General features: G+C 34.1%; 1 protein-coding gene across 1 annotated transcript in view; it reads left to right on the forward strand.

Moving 5' to 3' along the window:
• The window catches only part of MEOX2 (mesenchyme homeobox 2), a 66157-nt gene that overhangs the window by 34790 nt on the left and 18415 nt on the right, over nt 1-12952 (forward strand). The gene's annotated exons all lie outside the window — the stretch shown is intronic.

Raw genomic sequence — 12952 nt, forward strand, 5'->3', positions numbered from 1 at the left:
AATAAATGTGATTTAGTAAAAATTTCAGTTAATTAAGTCTGATTCATGATACATCTTTAGTTTAATAATATTATTAAAAATAGGTGTATATTATTGAATTGGTACTACATCTTAGATATACACACTTTAAATTCCCTAATTTTTCTCTTTATAACAACTCCATGTGGGTTCTGTAAATGGGGAATCTGAATTTCAGAAGACCACACAGTTAGTAAGTAGCAACAGTGGATTTCTAACTCCAGTTGGCTGGCTTAAAGCTCCTGCTACTTTTCCCGTGGTCATGCTTCCCTTCCGAATATGTAGAAGTTTTAAGCAGTATGTAAAGCTGTAAACTGATACAGCTTTAATTGTAATAATAATTCTGTTTAATCAATGCAAAACTTTAAAATATATATACTAAGATTTTTTTCTACTCATTGGAAATTATTACGAGATAAGCAGAGGATATGCTGTGTGTGTGTGTGTGTGTGTGTGTGTGTGTGTGTGTGTGTTGGAAAATTACATTTTAGGATAAATTGTACATGCCTTCTGTAGAACACAGGTGTTGACTCTCAGGTGTTAAGTACAACAAAAGTATTGATATTTCTAGCCCCTTTCCCTCCACAGTGTAGTGGAATACTAAATGCCATTTAATATCTAATTCTCATAAGCTTTTGAAACATTTCAAAAGCTATAGGCTGTGATCTATGACATGTGAAAAAATTATTAAATCATGAGTTTTGATGGAATGCCTCAATTTGATGTAAAATATTATGGATGTATAGATAATTGCATTTAAATTCTTGGGTTTCTATGTCAAATGTATAATTGCATGTAAGACTTTTCAAAAATTTCTCTTAGAATTTTCCTGTGTAGCAATTCTTAAGGATTTACAGAATGTTTTTGTACCATATGTAGGATTGAAGGAAGGCTTCATGGGTAGACGATTAGAATCTGTAATATATACAAATATATATGTGTATCTTTTTATAATTGTCCCTCCCATGAAATTTAGTAATAATGATATTATTTAGGTATTTCCCACAAAATGATCTGACAAAAACACAGGTTATACACCACCAAACATTAAATTGTAATAAACAGCTGCTGTGATGTTATATCCCAAATATCTACTTATAATTATTTGTGGATTTATATTTAGAATTGATCTTTAGCTTTTATTCTCACCTTGATTGTAAGCTACTTTAGGATTGGTACGATGTTGGACTGATTAATTTGATAGCACATGACACATGAAATTACATATATATAATTATATTTATATAATTTATATAATTATGAATATAATTTATATAAATATATATTTAAATATAAATATAATTTATATTTATATAATTATATATAATTTATATAGAGTATATGTAATTATATATTTATAATAATTATATTACCTAATTATAAATAATTATATTTATATAATTTATATAATTACACATATAATTTGTATAAATATAAACATATATTTAAATATAAATATAATTTATATTTATATGATTATATATATTATTTATATATATACTATATATATATATATATATAGTGGTGTGCCATATATATAGCACACCACTCTCAACATAGAGTATAGGCTGTGGATACCTGCTTCAAAGGTGGATTATAGCATAAATTGTTATGTAAATCATACTTTATTATTGAGCCTCACCGTTCAACAATATTGTCAATTGCTAATACCCCTGTCTCCATAGACAGGCAGATTTCAGACTCAATTATCATTCACACTTTTCTTTGCCCAAGAAATAAACTCTAGAATCAGTCTCTCTGACATCAACCTCTTCCTTCATCTCTCAGAATAATATTTATTAACTAAATGGAGACCTCATCTTTTACTCTCTCTCTTTTTTTAAATGTTTATTTATTTTTAGAGAGAGAAAGAGAGATGGCAAGTGGGGTAGGGCAGAGGGAGAGAGAGAAAACTCCCAAGCAGGCTCTGTGCCATCAGTGCAGAGCCCAATGTAGGGCTCGAACCTGGGAACCATGAGATCATGACCTGAGCACAAATCAAGAGTTGGTGGCTTAACTGAGCCACCCAGGTGCCCCTCATCTTTTCCTCTGTTATTCATAATGTTTTAGACTCTTGCCACCATTCAGGCTTCACTGGTCTCTGCCACCAACCACCTTTGCTTACATATTCTTTATAGCATAGGCCAACAGTTTCTTTTTTTTTTTAATTTTAATTTTTTTAATGTTTATTTTTTGAGAGAGACAGAGACAGAGTGTGAGTGGGGGAGGGGCAGCGAGAGAGAGGGAGACACAGAATCAGAAGCAGGCTCCAGGCTCTGAGCTGTCAGCACAAAGCCTGACGCGGGGCTCAAACCCACAAACTGTGGTGAGATCGTGACCTGAGCTGAAGTCAGACGCTTAACTGACTGAGCCACCCAGGTGCCCCTAGGCTGACTGTTTCTAAACATTTTCTCCTCAAAAATCCTTTTCAATTATCATTTTATCCCCATACTCAGATATCATGCTTTAGACTTTTTTCAAGTAAATTTAATGCAGTTTTTCCCAACTCAAAATATATATGTGGTAAGTGGTAGTAACAATGATGAAAAGAAAAAGGGTAATATGACTTGTACATTTTGAGATCCATCAGCACGTGTTTGTCATTTTCATACTATGCCCAAATATACTCACATTAGATTGATCTTTATTATTTGGGCAAACTATCAAATCACAAGCCGTTGATTTAATAACAGAGTTCTGATTGTTTATTTGTTTATTTATTTATTTGTTTGTTTAATAGAAAGCACATATTCCTTAGTCACTGTGAACAGAATTCTATTTGTGGAGGATATTTAAAGAGTGTTCCATAAATGTAAGTTCTAAAGTCTTACACTTCTTCCTGTTGGGAAAATCCCTTTACAAAAATAATCACAAATTGACTTCAGTGCACATGAGTCACCCAAGACTGTTTTCCTTATTTCTGGTACAGCTGCGCTAGAGAAACAGATCACAAAGCTTTTAACTCTAACAACAGCCTTCAAAAGGAAACTAACTGCTGCTTAGTGTATGGGCCAGAATCCCTAGTTGGTTGGGATTTTATGATTGTTTTTATTTTATTACTTTTATATATTATTTATCTATTTGAGAGACAGACAGAGAGAGAGAGAGAGAGAGAGAGAGAGAGAACACACATGAGTAGGGGTGGGGGAGAAAGAGAGAGAGAGAGAGAGAATATCTTAAGCAGGCTCCATGCCCAGCATGGAGTCCCATATGGGGCTCAATCTCACTACCGTGATATCATGACCTGAGCCACAATCGAGAGTCAAATGCTTAACTGACTCAGCCACCCCGGAGCCCTTTATTTATTATCTTTGTTTCCTTTTTACTATGAAATTAAAGCAAAATCAATTTGTAAATTATTTGCATTTAATCTTCTAATATGATTATTTCTGAGGTTAATAATAACTAAGTGATTTACTTCTCAAACCCTCTATATGAAGAAAATTATTAGGAGAAAATATTTCCAAATAAATAAATATGTGCACAGTGTTTAAGAGAGTGGGTTTATTTGTTTATTAAATCCCCCTGAGCAGAAATTTAGACATTGATCCCTCTGAGCCTTATAAACTGTTACTTCACCAGTTTCATTGGAAAATCATAATTAAACCTTGCTTATTTCATTTGTAGACAATCAAAAGTGACACGGATATGTTAAGGTCTTCATTAATTTTCAGTGTAAAATAGAAGTTTGCTGGTTACTATGTAAATTCTAAACTTAGTAGGTTTTAGGTTGAGTTCTGTTTTCAGAACAAAATTTTCCTACAGTTAAAAAAAACCGAACTTTCCAAATCCTCATTCTATCAACCTATCACTGTCAATTACTGAAGTCCTGGAGTACAATGTTAGGGTCCTTCCTTGAGAATGGCTAGAACTTGCAACTGAGTATTGAGTGCCTGCAATGTGTGGGCACTGTGCTAACTGATTTACTTAATTTAATCCCCTACACTTTAATTATTTGTTAAAGATGAGAGAAAAGGAAGTTTAGTGACTGAATAAGCAGATTAGTGGCAAAGACTATGCTATGCTCTTAACATCTGTTCATTTGGCATCTTGGGTAATAAAGACTCTGTGTAGATTTAGGTTTCATAGCCTTATTTAGTATCACAATTAAAGGGTGGTATTTCTCAAATCTTTGTTTTTTGAAAAGGCCATGCAGTATGCAAAGGGTATTTAGGGAGTTCTGAAAATGTACTTATGTCTATTTTTACAGTTGACACGTGAGGCCTAGAAACATTGTGTGACACTATGAGACCTTCAATGATCCTTTAGTCACCCTGAGTCTCATTTTTCTCACCTATAAATAGAGCAGGTTTACAAATAGATGATTTGTAAGAATCTATTCAAATTCTAAAATTCATGCATATTAAATCAAGATGTATTCATTAAATCCAAATTTATTAATTAACTAAACATATTTAATAGAATAATTAAACTAGTATTAACTATGCTTTGATGTATTATAAAAACATAATACTCTTCTGAAATCTGTTGACACATTTCTAGAAGTATAGCTTAGGAAAATGGCAAAAAAAGATTTATTTATTTTTTTTTAAAGTGTTTTGAGAGAGAGAGAAAAAACATGAGCAGGGTAGGGGTGGAAAGAGAGGGAGAGAGAGAATCCCAATCTGATCCCAAAGAGCCTGACACAGGGCTCAATCTCACTGGATGCAGAGCTTGATCTCAGGACCCTGAGATCATGACCTGAACTGAAATCAAAAGTTGAACACGTAAGCAACCAAGCCACCTACATGCCCCTGTTTATCTGGATTTTTAGTTGAACTGAAGTCCTATATAGTATTGAACAATGCTAAAATGGGCTTGAGGGTTGCTATAGACATATCCTGAGTACAAACCTGAATGCTGCTAAACATCCCACAGTGCCCAGGCTAGCTATCACCACCCATTCATCTTGAATATGTGCATATTTCACTGGACATAAATGTAATAAGAATTATCCAGTCCAACATATCAATCAATAGTGCTGGGGGTTGTAGCTATAATCTGTGTGAAGTCTGTTCCTTCACTTGTGTAATATTCAGTCTCCTTGGTTTTAAATTTTACAATAGTGACACTGATTTGGTACTTTTCTACCTGAACATGTTTAGAGATATTATAGATACAAAATGAAAGTGATATTTCTCATGTTTATCTACTATTAATTGAGGTAGTAAGTGCTTTAAGAAGTTAATATAAGTAGTATTGCTGTGATGCTTTCTCTTTTTTTAAGATAAAGGTGATTTAAATTCTAATAACAGAACAAAACCCTTTAGGGTTATGACTGGAATCATAATCCACAACCAAAGTGTGAAAATCAAAGATCCAGCAGAGATTCAGAATTAGGTGCTTAGTACTGGGAATATGAAGATTAATAAAGCACACTTCTTAATCTTAGATTAGCTGGAGTCTAGAGTTCAGAGAAGCAAAGGAGATTTAAAGATAAAAACAAGCTCAATCACTTATAAGACTTACTTCTCTAAAAATGTATTAGAGTCACTGTGGTGACTGGACAAAAAAGGCTCAGAATCATAGCAAAAAACAAACCCTCATACTCTTAGAAGATGTAGGCTTGTCTTCCACAATAAAAACAAAACAAAATCAAACACACACACAAATAAACCTTTTTTGGAAGTTCTCCTGCTACATGTCCCAAGGAACTTACCAAGCTGCTAGCAGAATTGGTACTGAATTGTTGGTACCTCACTGCAAAAGCTATATGGTGTTTTCTGAAGTCATAAGAGATCTCAGGACTTTTTGCCCTGTTGACAGTTGTCAATTAGATGTGTCACGATTCCTCTGGCACTGCCAAGTTACTTCTTGCCTCTAATTTCTGAAAAGAGTTTCTCCCTTTGTATTCTTCAACACCATGTAACTCCATGCCATTTCCTGACATTTTTACTGAATGGAAGGTAAATGGAGGGGGGCGTATATGGAGGTATGCATCCTCTTCATGACCTTGTCTAGTGTGTCTGTATGTATTACGATGTAAATGTGAATGCCAATATTATCTTTATATACTTCTTTCTAATTTAAGTTTATTTAAGAGAAAGCATGAGCAGGGTGGTGGAAGAGAGAGAGAGAGAGAGAGAGAGAGAGAGAGAGAGAGACTGAGAGAGAGAATTCCAAGCAGTCTCTGCACTGCCAACACAGAGTCCAATGTGGGGCTCAAACTAATGAACCAGGAGATCATGACCCAAGCTGAAATCAAGTGTCGGATGCTTAACCAACTGAACCACCCAGGCACCCCAGATTGTCTTTATATTTGCCTTCAATTACTGAATAAATGAGAACAGTAGTATGCATCATAGATTTATATTCTAGTTGAGGAGATAAAGGATCCGTGTAGTGACAGCATGTGGTAATAAGCCTTGGAGAAAAAGAATAAAGATCGTTTGATGAGACCTCAGAGGAAGGGTGCATTCTTTAAATTAATATAATCAGGAAAATATAATGGAATGCTGTATGTCATCAGCTTTTCACTAGGGATTCCACTGGAGGTGCGAATGGTGATTGTTGTGAACTCCTTTGCTAGCAGGCACAATTCAAACATGTACGTGTGCCTTGTTTTGTTGGACAGATGGCCATGATATTTTGGTAGTTTATGTTTTCTCTCTGGGATACCACAAGAAGCATAAAGTCAATTCTGGGCATCTGTAACCAGTTTCTAATACTAGAAGCATCTAGCAAGATTGAAGAAGTTTACAGTTACCCGGAAGACATATGCTGGTGTTGTCTTTGTATGAAATACTTTGAACTTGGTAGTGAGAGCTAAGACTTTGCTAAATTTGACTGAAGGAAATTGCATTGTATTCCTATTTTGTGTGTCTTTGGCTTCTTTTTACATTTCAATCAAAATTACTATTTTATTAAATATATGTGGAATTGTACAATATTAATTATGTTAATTTCATAAAAACTTGTTAGTTTGTGTATTTTATTTTGTATTTATGTCACAGAGGAAGAACCATAAGGCTGACATCTTCTTACTATAAGAAAAAACTACATAGTAAATAAAAAATAAGACGGGCAAGGTAATGAAATTAAAATCAATTGTTAACATGTCACTGTTTAAAAACAAAGGAACTCTGCTAAGAAGAGGCTGTAAGGTAAAAATGGATTCATATATTGATGAGCACAAAAAGTAAGAAATTGAAATGAATTATTAAATAGATAACTTTTAGGGCACCTGTGTGGCTTAGTCAGTTAAACGTCCAGCTTCGACTTAGGTCATGATCTCATGGTTCATGGGTTTGAGCCCCGTGTTGGGCTCTGTGCTGACAGCTCAAAGGCTGGAGCCTGCTTCACATTCTGTGTCTCCCTCTCTCGCTGCCCCTCTCCCCCTCGTGCTCTGTCTCTCTCTCTTTCTCAAAAATAAATAAACATTAGAAGTTTTTACATAGGTAACTTTTATTTTTTTAATGATTTTTTTTATTCAAGTACTATCAACACACAACACATACAAATACATAAGTGTTTCAGGTGTACAATATAATGATTCAACAATTCTATACATTCCTCAGTGCTCATCAAGATAAGTGTACCCTTAATCCCCTTTACCCACTTTCCCCTTACCCCCACCCAACTCCCCTCTGGTAACCTCCAATTTGTTCTCTATATATAACAGTCTGGTTTTTGTTTGTTTGTTTGACTTTTTTTCTTTGTAATTTGTTTTGTTTTTATATTCCATATATGAGTGAAATCATATGGTATTTTTCTTTCTCTGATTTATTTCACTTAGCCTTATACCCTCTAGGTCCATCCACATTGTTGCAAAACAGTATGGAGGTTCTTCAAAAAATTAAAAACAAAATGACCAATGATCCAATAATTTCACTACTGGGTACTTACCCAAAGAAAATAAGAACACCAGTTCAAAAAGGTCTATACACCCCTATGTTTATTGCAGTACTGTTTACAATAGGCAATATATGGAAGCAACCCAAATGTCCATCCATAGATGAATAAAGGTATGGGATAATTATATATATCCCATAAAGGTATGGGATATATATAAAATAGATAATAAAATTATATATATCCCATAAAAATATGGGATATATATAAAATAGAATATTACTCAGCCATAAAAAAGAATGAAAACTAGGGAACTCTTTTAAATTGGCTAAAATTCCTGTAACTGCCATTATCTCAAAATTATAAAGGAGAGAGGAAGCAAAGAGGAGGACTTTGTTACATTTGTAAGTTTATTCTAGGAATGGAACACAATGCCAAGGAAGATCATTACCTACTTTGGGGAACCATCTACATATATGTTGTGGATGACTTTAGTAACCTGAATATTTTCTTCATGCAAATTATGAGATCTATGTTTTCAAATTATTCACGTCCATACTTGCACTAAATTATTAAATTGGGACCAATTTAGGAACAGCCCTGTGCTATTATTAGGTCTCTATGTCTCTATCTCTCTCATTTTAAAATGTGACCTAAAAATATATATATTTTATAAAGTATCTTACATCTTTATTTTCTCCTTTATGTCATTACATAATATAGCATGATTGTATAATAAGTTACTATTGTAATATTTGCTGATATAAGCAGCTATTGATAAATACTGACACAATCATGTATGCTAATTTTTATTAATCTCATTTTAAGAATTAGTTGTATAAAAATAAGCTGAAGTGTAATGGGAGACAGTCAAATCTGTAAACTAAGATTTACTATTACATAATAGTAACTATTCTATTACATAAAATTTTTAGCTATACACAGTGAATCTTTCAATATAGCCCACCAAGTAAGAATCTAAATGCCTTTAACAGAAATAAGCAAGGTATGCTCTAAATTATTTATTCAAAACATATAGTTGGATATACAGATATAATAAAAAATGAATATATCTTCAGTTTCACTAAACTGGGATTTATCTGACTTTCTTCATCCCTGAGAGCATATTAGACAATCCCATCAATAATCAAAGAGGCAGTGAGCAGGAAGGCTGGATGATGAAAAAGTACATCAACCAGTTGACAATCACTGGTCCAACCCATAGAATTATTTTTGCATGTTGAATACAACTATTACATTACTTTTGCTGTTACTAAACTAAAAAATGGAAATTCCTTTTTTTTAATCTTTGAAATTTGGGTTTGCTTTGTAAGTAAAAAGAAGCTGTTATTATAGCTGTATGTTTTTCACATCAAAGGCGCGAGAAATAGTGGATGTTTTCAGTGCATATTTCTATTGTGGATTTAGTATAATGGTTTTCAATCCTGTTTTTCCTGTAACATCTCAGTGTATAACAGACACATTCATTAGTAATAGTAACTCACTAAGGCTATGGTTCTCAAATCTGGAGAGTGGATCGTAGATAGGCAAGTGGATTTAAGAACCCCTGAGGAAGGTTGTTTACTCTGGAAAAAGAAATATGGAAAGGTTGAAATTCTTACCCATTCAGAAGCTGGAGTGGCAAGTTGGATAATTTACCATAAGGAAGTCTATTTCTCATTTAAATGTGAAAATTACTAGCATCAATAGGATTATTCTATAAATTTCCCCATCTCCATCCACAATCCTTATGCCCATGTAAAGATAATTATAGCTTCCTGTGCCAACTATTTGTGCAGCTTTGTTAATAATAAATGAATATCTGTCATTTTGAATAGAAAACAAAACATTGATACGAGAAGTTGCAAAGGACTAAAATAGGCTGTGGCTTAGAATTCATTCTTCCTTCAGAATATGAAACAAATATTCATTGTAGTCTAAGCTATAGAGACATTCCTTTACATTTTGATATTTTACAGACATAGGTAAATTATGTTCTTCATTTAAACAAGTTAATAAGCTTACCCAGGGTAGCCAAAAAAATATACTCAATCATACTTTAATATTTCTCTTTTGCTAAAAAGCATTCTGTGCCACTACTGAACAGACCAAGCCCTTACATTACTTGTCTTCAATAAAACATTATTATCTTTTGGCATCCCCTTGTACTAGGGGAAATAAAAAGTCACATGTGGAGAAGTTCTAAATGCTAGACAGAAATGATCCTTGGAGGGCAATTTTTATCCTCCACGGAAGTATTGCAGACTTCTTCCATTAGCATAGTCCCAGGGAGCAAAAGGTTAGGGAACTGGGACCGCCAGCTCTACCTGAACACATAAGTCAACATTTCCTCCAAGCAGCGAGGGAGTGTGAGAGTGCACCCACATGTGCATTAAAGTATCTGAGACGAGAAACAACAATTGTAATATTTTACATTGGAATATACTGTACAGATGGTGACATTTTGTTTGTGGTTGTAGGGAAGAAAGTAAGGCAGTTTCCAGATCCCACCCCCCCACCCCCAACACCTACCATTTGGCATTGGATATAGGAGGTTGAAGAAAAAGGAGAGATTTTTGCCTCAGTTGAAACAGCTGGGAAACAGATGGAAGCTGGTGTGCAATTTGCCAAAAGCCTTGTCCAAGTCTCCCACCCATTTTCCACCAAAGAAAAGCCAGTCAGGTGACAGTAGTAGAAGCCTTAGGGTCAGCAAATGATGGGCTTCAGGAAGTGCAAGAAAAAAAAATTAATCAAAGGTATAGTAAATACAAGTCCAGAATATAGTCCCAAGGAGCATGTTTTCAATAGCACAGAAAAAGTGGGAGCAAACCTGGTGAAAACCACAACAGAAACACAGATACACAGATGAAAGTGTCCACCGAATTAATTGATGTTGGTGCTGCCTCAATTACATTGGCATTCTCTCTCTTAGGTGATGAATTAAGGAAGCACACACCCACTCTTTATCATGTTAGTTACAGTATAATTATTCCATGTGTGATTATGGTAAATTTAAGTATGCACAGTTCACATTGTTTTAGTCACTGGATTTTACTATGAGCTACTTTGGTTTGGAATTCAAGCATTCAATAAATTGCTTTTGGATTTAAATGTTGAATTATAGCCAGACTTTTGTTTAAATTCAGTCACTGGATATATAAACCTCCTGTTGTATATTTCTAGTTAGAATGGGCATGTATATAGATCTACTCAAGTGACCATTCGTAACAAGCATTGGCCCAAATTTTGTGTGCTTTTAATTTGTGTGTGTGTGTGTGTGTGTGTGTGTGTGTGTGTGTGTGTGTTGGTGTTTAAGCACTTTTGAATACTACAAAAGTTAAAGTATTTCAAAAATAAATATAAATTAGTAGGCTTTCCTCATTGTGCATTTGTTCATTCATGCTTATGTAAGGGACTGTGTTAACCATGAATCATTCAAATTGAAATGCTCAGGAGAAAAAATGTTCTGACTTTGCTGTCAGTTTCCAGAGTTGCTTTACTGAAAGGATAAGAGTATTGTCCCCATATAAAGAATAATCAGCTTCAGATTTTAGACTGAGTATGGTTCCAAATTGGCAATAAAACTTTTGATTCACGTGAGAACATAGATCCTGTGCGAGGGACTTCTGAATATTCTAGGCTGTGACTGGGTTTCCAGTCTGTCAGGACAGCCAATGGAAAAATTAAATTAAAAGAATTCAGTTATCTAGAAGATTTACTCACACAGAATAGCTAAATGCTCCAAAGATGAAGAGATTGGTAAATCTATAGCAAAAAAAAAAAAAAAAAAAAGAGTGGGGGGGGTGATGGACTTCAGGTTCCACTTTGATTCAGGTAAGTTGGCACTGTGTGCACACGGCCTACCTGAGAGCTGACACATCATCTATTACATAAGTTATATATGATCTTAGTGGCTTACTCTAAAGTACAACATGTATATGACATGTCACAAACCATTTTTGCCTTGGATAAAGCCCTACCTTCTCTGCCAAGGTAAGGAACCAGTCAACACAGGAGTAAGTGTCCACACAGGGGTAAGCCCAGAAATGTGGTCACTGAAATCCGAGGAACTTCTGACTGCACCACTGCATCAGTGAATCATACTCTGTGATCCCTCAGAAGCAAAGTAATGGCCAGTGTCCCAATATTTTGATGCAGGCTTTCTGTAGCTGCTGCTATTATTGGATCTACACAGCTTTACATCTGGCCAAACAAGATTCTAGAAAGAATCAGAACTAAACTGTTCACATTAGAGCACCTTGTCTAGCGGATTCCCACTATGCAGGGAATTCTTGACTTCGGTTGGACTTTCCAGACAGACAGAAAAGAACACTGACATATGTATATTATATTAAATTAGTATTAAATGCTAATAATATATATAGTACTTAACATATTTAACTACATACATGTAAATGCACATAGTACTTAGCATATTTAAGCATCATTGAATGAAGAAACAAATGTTTCTTGCCCTTGAATGTTAACCAAAAAGATCTTTCCTAAAGTATACCATATTACATTTGTCAATTTAAAAAATAAAATGTCACTCTTTGTAATCTTTGATTAACCATCATTTTCCTATATTGTCTCATTTGTGCTCAAGAAGAGTTCGTTGTACTTCCACCTGAGAAAGACATCACAATTTGTGTGTACATGCTCAAAAATAGAGAACTGAAGTGATTTTTAAGGGAGCACAAACACACCACTTTACCTTGTTATGTTGCTATTTCCTGAAGATAGATTCAACATGAATCACTAGAGCTGGTTCAATTACCTGTTATTTGTTTAAACACGTGGAATTTTTTTGCATTATAGGCACACAATCTGTTCTTCGGTATATTAAGAGTGTCTTCTAACATACATCTCAGGGATATGATGAGGATAAGTGAAATACTATATGTTAATTATGTCTTAAACTCCTAGGAAGAAACATGGAATAATACACCCTAAATTATTATTATTTCTACATGGCATTATAAGATTTGGTGTTTGGATAGCTTTTGTTAGGTGTTGTGCATCTTATGTTTATCTCATATATGATGAAAAAACATTAACAAGCTTTGCATATTTTGAGTTATATGAACACAATTTTATTTATAGACTCCACATTGGAATATTTATTGTACAATATTCAAGAATA

Source organism: Herpailurus yagouaroundi, unplaced genomic scaffold (assembly GCF_014898765.1).
Source record: "Herpailurus yagouaroundi ecotype Mexico unplaced genomic scaffold, PumYag 100, whole genome shotgun sequence".
Classification (NCBI taxonomy): domain Eukaryota; kingdom Metazoa; phylum Chordata; class Mammalia; order Carnivora; family Felidae; genus Herpailurus; species Herpailurus yagouaroundi.